Below are 9,273 nucleotides of genomic sequence, written 5' to 3' on the forward strand. Positions count from 1 at the left end.
TGTGTCTGAGCCGTTGAATTGAGATTCTACTTTGTCTCTGTACTGGCGCTTAGCTTGTTTGATAGCCTTGCGGAGGGAATAGCTGCACTGTTTGTATTCAGTCATGTTACCAGACACCTTGCCCTGATTAAAAGCAGTGGTTCGTGCCTTCAGTTTCACACGAATGCTGCCATCAATCCACGGTTTCTGGTTAGGGAATGTTTTAATCGTTGCTATGGGAACGACATCTTCAACGCACGTTCTAATGAACTCGCACACCGTATCAGCGTATTCGTCAATGTTGTTGTCTGACGCAATACGAAACATCTCCCAGTCCACGTGATGGAAGCAGTCTTGGAGTGTGGAGTCAGCTTGGTCGGACCAGCGTTGGACAGACCTCAGCGTGGGAGCTTCTTGTTTTAGTTTCTGTCTGTAGGCAGGGATCAACAAAATGGAGTCGTGGTCAGCTTTTCCGAAAGGGGGCGGGGCAGGGCCTTATATGCGTCGCGGAAGTTAGAGTAACAATGATCCAGGGTCTTTCCACCCTGGTTGCGCAATCAATATGCTGATAAAATTTAGGGAGTCTTGTTTTCAGATTAGCCTTGTTAAAATCCCCAGCTACAATGAATGCAGCCTCCGGATAAATCGTTTCCAGTTTGCAGAGAGTTAAATAAAGTTCGTTCAGAGCCATCGATGTGTCTGCTTGGGGGGATATATACGGCTGTGATTATAATCGAAGAGAATTCTCTTGGTAGATAATGCGGTCTACATTTGATTGTGAGGAATTCTAAATCAGGTGAACAGAAGGATTTGAGTTCCTGTATGTTTCCTTCATCACACCATGTCACGTTGGCCATAAGGCATACGCCCCCGCCCGTCTTCTTACCAGAGAGATGTTTGTTTCTGTCCGCGCGATGCGTGGAGAAACCCGCTGGCTGCACCGCTTCGGATTGCGTCTCTCCGGTTAGCCATGTTTCCGTGAAGCAAAGAACGTTACAGTCTCTGATGTCCCTCTGGAATGCTACCCTTGCTCGGATTTCATCAACCTTGTTGTCAAGAGACTGGACATTGGCAAGAAGAATGCTGGGGAGTGGTGCACGATGTGCCCGTCTCCGGAGTCTGACCAGAAGACCGCTTCGTTTCCCTCTTTTTCTGAGTCGTTTTTTTTTTTTGGTCGCTGCATGTGATCCACTCGGTTACACTGGTTGTAAGGCAGAACTCAGGATCCGCATCGCGAAAAACATATTCTTGGTCGTACTGATGGTGAGTTGACGCTGATCTTATATTCAGTAGTTCTTGTCGGCTGTATGTAAAGAAACCTAAGATGACCTGGGGTACTAGTGTAAGAAATAACACGTAAAAAACAAAAAACTGCATAGTTTCCTAGGAACGCGAAGCGAGGCGGCCATCTCTGTCGGCGCCTTCTTGCCCTTTGTACTGTTGTCTGTGCCCAATAATGTTTGTACTAAAATAACACATCCTAGATCTGAATTAATGAAATATTCTTATTAAATACTTTTTTCTTTACATAGTTGAATGTGCTGGCAACAAAATCACACAAAAATTATCAATGGAAATCAAATGTATAAACCCATGGAGGTCTGGATTTAGAGTCACACTCAAAATTAAAGTGGAAAACCACACTACAGGCTGATCCAACTTTGATGTAATGTCCTTAAAACAAGTCAAAATGAGGCTCAGTAGTGTGTGTGGCCTCCACGTGCCTGTATGACCTCCCTACAATGCCTGGGCATGCTCCTGATGAGGTGGCAGATGGTCTCCTGAGGGATCTCCTCCCAGACCTGGACTAAAGCATCCGCCAACTCCTGAACAGTCTGTGGTGCAACGTGGCGTTGGTGGATGGAGCGAGACATGATGTCCCAGATGTGCTCAATTGGATTCAGGTTTGTGGAACGGGGGGCCAGTCCATAGCATCAATGCCTTCCTCTTGCAGGAACTGCTGACACACTCCAGCCACATGAGGTCTAGCATTGTCTTGCATTAGGAGGAACCCAGGGCCAACCGCACCAGCATATGGTCTCACAAGGGGTCTGAGGATCTCATCTCGGTACCTAATGGCAGTCAGGCTACCTCTGGCGAGCACATGGAGGGTTGTGCGGCCCCACAAAGAAATGACACCCCACACCATGACTGACTCACCTCCAAACCGGTCATGCTGGAGGATGTTGCAGGCAGCAGAACATTCTCCACGGCTCTTATCACGTCTGTCACATGTGCTCAGTGTGAACCTGCTTTCATCTGTGAAGAGCACAGGGTGCCAGTGGCGAATTTGCCAATCTTGGTGTTCTCTGGCAAATGCCAAACGTCCTGCACAGTGTTGGGCTGTAAGCACAACCCCCACCTGTGGACGTCGGGCCCTCATACCACTCTCATGGAGTCTGTTTCTGACCGTTTGAGCAGACACATGCACATTTGTGGCCTGCTGGAGGTCATTTTGCAGGGCTCTGGCAGTGCTCTTCCTGCTCCTCCTTGCACAAAGGCGGAGGTAGCGGTCCTGCTGCTGGGTTGTTGCCCTCCTACGGCCTCCTCCACATCTCCTGATGTACTGGCCTGTCTCCTGGTAGTGCCTCCATGCTCTGGACACTGCTGACAGACACAGCAAACCTTCTTGCCACAGCTTGCATTGATGTGCCATCCTGGATGAGCTGCACTACCTGAGCCACTTGTGTAGGTTGTGGACTCCGTCTCATGCTACCACTAGAGCGAAAGCACCGCCAGCATTCAAAAGTGACCAAAACGTCAGCCAGGAAGCATAGGAACTGAGAAGTGGTCTGTGGTCACCACCTGCAGAACCACTCCTTTATTGGGGGTGTCTTGCTAATTGCCTATAATTTCCACCTGTTGTCTATTCCATTTGCACAACAGCATGTGAAATTTATTGTCAATCAGTGCTGCTTCCTAAGTGGACAGTTTGATTTCACAGAAGTGTGATTGACTTGGAGTTACATTGTGTTGTTTAAGTGTTTCCTTTATTTTTTTGAACAGTGTATATATATATATATATACAGTGGGGCAAAATAGTATTTAGTCAGCCACAAATTGTGCAAGTTCTCCCACTTAAAAAGATGAGAGAGGCCTGTAATTTTCATCATAGGTACACTTCAACTATGACAGACAAAATGAGAAAAAAAATCCAGAAAATCACAATGTAGGATTTTTAATGGATTTATTTGCAAATTATGGTGGAAAATAAGTATTTGGTCAATAACAAAAGTTTATCTCAATACTTTGTTATATACCCTTTGTTGGCAATGACAGAGGTCAAACGTTTTCTGTAAGTCTTCACAAGGTTTTCACACACTGTTGCTGGTATTTTGGCCCATTCCTCCATGCAGACCTCCTCTAGAGCAGTGATGTTTTGGGGCTGTTGCTGGGCAACACAGACTTTCAACTCCCTCCAAAGATTTTCTATGGGGTTGAGATCTGGAGACTGGCTAGGCCACTCCAGGACCTTGAAATGCTTCTTACGAAGCCACTCCTTCGTTGCCCGGGCGGTGTGTTTGGGATCATTGTCATGCTGAAAGACCCAGCCACGTTTCATCTTCAATGCCCTTGCTGATGGAAGGAGGTTTTCACTCAAAATCTCACGATACATGGCCCCAATCATTCTTTCCTTTACACAGATCAGTCATCCTGGTCACTTGGCAGAAAAACAGCCCCAAAGCATGATGTTTCCACCCCCATGCTTCACAGTAGGTATGGTGTTCTTTGGATGCAACTCAGCATTCTTTGTCCTCCAAACATGACGAGTTGAGTTTTTACCAAAAAGTTTTATTTTATTTTGGTTTCATCTGACCATATGACATTCTCCCAATCTTCTTCTGGATCATCCAAATGCTCTCTAGCAAACTTCAGACGGGCCTGGACATGTACTGGCTTAAGCAGGGGGACACGTCTGGCACTGCAGGATTTGAGTCCCTGGCGGCGTAGTGTGTTACTGATGGTAGGCTTTGTTACTTTGGTCCCAGCTCTCTGCAGGTCATTCACCAGGTACCCCCGTGTGGTTCTGGGATTTTTGCTCACCGTTCTTGTGATCATTTTGACCCCACGGGGTGAGATCTTGCGTGGAGCCCCAGATCGAGGGAGATTATCAGTCGTCTTGTTTGTCTTCCATTTCCTAATAATTGCTCCCACAGTTGATTTCTTCAAACCAAGCTGCTTACCTATTGCAGATTCAGTCTTCCCAGCCTGGTGCAAGTCTACAATTTTGTTTCTGGTGTCCTTTGACAGCTCTTTGGTCTTGGCCATAGTGGAGTTTGGAGTGTGACTGTTTGAGGTTGTGGACATGTGTCTTTTATACTGATAACAAGTTCAAACTAAAAAGTATTTAGTCAGCCACCAATTGTGCAAGTTCTCTCACTTAAAAAGATGAGAGAGGCCTGTAATTTTCATCATAGGTACACTTCAACTATGACAGACAAAATGAGAAAAAATATCCAGAAAATCACATTGTAGGATTTTTAATTAATTTATTTGCAAATTATGGTGGAAAATAAGCATTTGGTCACCTACAAACAAGCAAGATTTCTGGCTCTCACAGACCTGTAACTTCTTCTTTAAGAGGCTCCTCTGTTCTCCACTCGTTACCTGTATTAATATATATATATATATATACACACACACACACACACACATATACATATATATATATATATATATATATACACAGTACCAGCGAAACATTTGGACACACCTGCTCATTCAAAGGTTTTTCTTTATTTTGACTATTTTCTACATTGTAGAATAATAGTGAATATATCAAAACTATGAATAACACATGTGGAATCATGTAGTAACCAAAAGAGTGTTAAACAAATACAAATATATTTTATATTTAATATTCTTCAAAATAGCCACCCCTTGCCTTGATGACAGCTTTGCACACTCTTGGCATTCTCTCAACCAGCTTCATGAGGTAGTCACCTGGAATGTATTTCAATTAACAGGTGGGCCTTGTTAAAAGTACATTTGCTTCACATAGTTCAAGTAACAGACACATCTCAACATCAACTGTTCAGAGGAGATTGTGTGAATCAGGCTTTCATGGTCGAATTTCTACAAAGAAATCACTACTAAAGGACACCAATAAGAAGAAGAGACTTGATTTGGCCAAGAAACATGAGAAATGGACATTAGACCTATGGAATTGCAAATTTGAGATTTTGATTCCCACCTCCGTGTCTTTGTTAGATGTAGAGTAGGTGAATAGATGATCTACGCATTTGTGGTTCCAATCGTGAAGAATGGAGGAGGAGGTGTGATGGTGCTTTGCCGGTGACACTGTCAGTGATTTATTTAGAATTCAAGGCACACTTAACCAGCATGGCTACCACATCATTCTGCAGCGATATGCCATCCCATCTGGTTTGCGCTTAGTGGGACTATCATTTGTGCTTAGTAAGACTATCATTTTCAACAGTACAATGACCCAACACACCTCCAAGATGTGTAAGGGCTATTTGACCAAGGAGAGTGATGGAGTGTTGCATCAGATGGCCTGGCCTCCACAATCACAGACCTCAACCCAATTGAGATGGTTTGGACTGCAGAGGGAAGAAAAAGCAGCCAACAAGTGCTCAGCATATGTGGGAACTCCTTCAAGACTGTTGGAAAAGCATTCCTCATGAAGCTGGTTGAGAGAATGCCAAGAGCTTACTGCTTACTTTGAAGAATCTAAAATATATTTGGATTTGTTTAACACTTTTTTGTTTACTACATGATTCCATGTGTTATTTCATTAGTTTTGATGTCTTCACTAATATTATACAATGTAGGAAATAGTCAAAATAAAGAAAAACCTTTGAATGGGTAGGTGTGTCCAAACTTTTGAATGGTATTGTATACACAGTGCATTCGGAAAGTATTCAGACCCCTTAACTTTTTTCCAAATTTTGTTCTAAAATGTACTAAATAGTTGTTTTCTCTCATCAATCTACCCACAATGCTAAAGCAAAAATATATTTTTTGAAAGTTTTGCTCATACAGGGGCTTGAGAAAGTATTTACCCCCCTTGGGGTAAATTTTGTTGCCTTACAACCTGGAATTAAAATATATTTTGGGGGGGGTTGTATCATTTGGTTTACACAACATGCCTACCAGTTTCAAGATGCAAAATATTTTTTTTTATTGTGAAACAATCAAGAAATAAGTCAAAAAAACTGAAAACGTTTCACCCCCCCCAAAGTAAGTACTTTGTAGAGCCACCTTTTGCAGCAATTACAGCTGCACGTCTCTTGGGGTATGTCTCTATAAGCTTGGCACATCTAGGCACTGAGATTTTTGCCCATTGTTCAAGGCCAAACTGCTCCAGCTCCTTCAAGTTGGATGGGTTCCGCTGGTGTATAGCAATCTTTAAGTCATACCAAAGATTCTCAACTGGTTTGAGGTCTGGGCTTTGACTAGGCCATTCCAAGACATTTACGTATGTCCCCTTAAACCCCTCGAGTGTTGCTTTAGCAGTATGCTTAGGGTCAATGTCCTGCTGGAAGGTGAATCTCCGTCCCAGTCTCAAATCTCTTGAAGATTGAAACAGGTTTCCCTCAAGAATTTCCCAGTATTTAGCGCCGTCCATCATTCCTTCAATTCTGATCAGTTTCCCAGTCCCTGCTGATGAAAAACATCCCCACAGCATGATGCTGCCTCCACCATGCTTCACTGTTGGGATGGTAATCTCGGGGTGATGGGAGGTGTTGGGTTTGCACCAGACATAGTGTTTTCCTTGATGGCCAAAAAGCTACATTTTTGTCTCATCTGACCAGAGTACTTTCCTCCATATTATTTGGGGAGTCTCCCACATGCCTTTTGGCGAACACAAAATGTGATTGCTTATTTTCTTCTTTAAGCAATAGCTTTTTTTCTGGCCACTCTTCCATAAATCCCAGCTCTGTGGAGTGTACGGCTTAAAGTGGTCCTATGGACAGATACTCCAATCTCCCCTGTGGTGCTTTGCAGCTCCTTCAGGGTTATCTTTGGTCTCTTTGTTGCCTCTCTGATTAATGCCCTCCTTGCCTGGTCTGTGAGTTTTGTTGGGTGGCCCTCTCTTGGCAGGTTTGTTGTGGTGCCATATTCTTTCAATTTTTTAATAATGGATTTAATGGTGCTCCGTGGGATGTTCAAAGTTTCTGATATTTTTTTATAACCCAACCCTGATCTGTACTTCTCCACAACTTTGTCCTTGATCTGTTTGGAGAGCTCCTTGGTCTTCATCGTGCTGCTTGCTTGGTGGTGCCTCTTGCTTAGTGGTGTTGCAGACTCTGGGGCCTTTTAGAACGTATATATACTGAGATCATGTGACAGATCATGTGACACTTAGATTGTACACAGGTGGACATTATTTAACTAATTATGTGACTTCTGAAAGTAATTGGTTGCACCAGATCTTATTTAGGGGCTTCATAGCAAAGGGGGTGAATACATATGCACAACACTACTTTTCCCTTTATTTTTTTTCATTTCACTTCACCAATTTTGACTATTTTGTGTATGTCCATTACATGAAATCCAAATAAAAATGAATTTAAATTACAGGTTGTAATGCAACAAAATAGGAGAAATGCCAAGGGGGTGGATACTTTGCAAGGCACTGTAGGTATAGAAGGAGGAAGGGGGAGAGAGGTGTAGTGGGAACAGGGGGGTGGTGGGGGGTGCGTCCATCGCCCTGGGCCGGTGCTGCAGCAACACTGGACACTGGATGCTGGAGGACAGAGGGAACAAACAGGACCCAGACCCAACTGACCACAGAGCACTCACAAACAGTCGGTAGGTGTGTTCGGTGTGAGTGCATCTGTGCAGGCAGTTCTCTGTATGAACCTTGTGCCATCTATGGATGGATTTCCTAGTAGGGAGGCAAACATGAACAGCTGTCTGAAGAAAGTATTTTTGAGTGTCTTGTCAGGGTCATAATGATGGGTAATTGGGGAGCTCCGGGACCGGGGTTGGTCATTCTGTTTCAGAGGTGGATGAGGGCCTCTTGCGAGTCGTTGGTGTAGTTGGGTGGTTCTTGGCTGTTCATGGGTGTTGGTCTGCAGAATGGGGAGTCAGGGGCAGGTAGGGCCATGGAGGACGGATCTGGGCCAGTAGTGGCTAGGGTGGAGGGATCAGGGGTGGTAAAGAGTGGATGATGTAAAACTGTCACAAACAAAATAAATAGAAATGTTGTTTGGATTGGTGACATAACGAAATGGAAACAGAAAAAGGGAGCGCAAGAAGCACCATCCCGTATTACAAACGGTTCTATGGCGATTTTACCGAAAAGCTCAGGCAGCTACAAATGAATTGGTGCACTCAGTCAAGCAAAGACATCTATGATTCAATTGTGAAATACATTTACGGTGGAATTATTATGTACAGGAACCTTGTCATATCAGAATGTGGACAACTTGTCAAAGGACTATGGGCAAATCAATTGTCAGAACAATTAAGAGACACGGCGAGGCTAATTTCATTGCGAAGGCTCCCGGTGAGAGCAGTAATGCAATGAGGCTGTATGTTAAAACAAAAAAATGCCCAATGTCATCATGTAAGGATGATGAAACACTTATTGTTAGAATGTAGCAGAACAAAGGAAATCTGAGAACTCAGGCAAGATATTGGAGTTACCATTCAAATTGAACCAAATGCCATACTGTATGGGAAAATCGATGGAACATTTAACGAGATCTACAATTAGCTTTCCGCCTCATCATATGTATAGTAAACCCGGTGCCAAATGACAATTGAAAATATTTTGGTTTCCAGCCAGAGAGTTTCCTTCCACCTCATGTATGAGCAAAAAAAATGTTTTAGTTTTTTATGCTTTGTCATTATGGGGTATTGTGTGAAGATTGATGAGCTAAAACAACTATTTAATACATTTTAGAACAACATTTGGAAAAAGTGAATGGGTCTGAATACTTTCCGAATGCACTGTATACAGTACCAGTCAACACTTTGGACATTCTACAATATTTTCTACATTGTAGAATATTAATGAAGACATCAAAACTATGAAATAACCCATATGGAATCATGTAGTAACCAAAAAAGTGTTAAACAAATCAAAATATATTTTAGATTTTAGATTCTTCAAAGTAGCCACCCTTTGCCTTGATGGCAGCTTTCCACATTCTTGGCATTCTCTCAACCAGCTTCATGAGGAATGCTTCTCCAAAAGTCTTGAAGGAGTTCCCACATATGCTGAGCACTTGTTGGCTGCTTTTTCTTCACTCTGCGGTCCAACTCATCCCAAACCATCTCAATTGGGTTAAGGTCGGGTGATTGTGGAGGCCAGGTCAT

The sequence above is a fragment of the Oncorhynchus tshawytscha genome, linkage group LG01 (assembly GCF_018296145.1).
Source record: "Oncorhynchus tshawytscha isolate Ot180627B linkage group LG01, Otsh_v2.0, whole genome shotgun sequence".
NCBI lineage: Eukaryota > Metazoa > Chordata > Actinopteri > Salmoniformes > Salmonidae > Oncorhynchus > Oncorhynchus tshawytscha.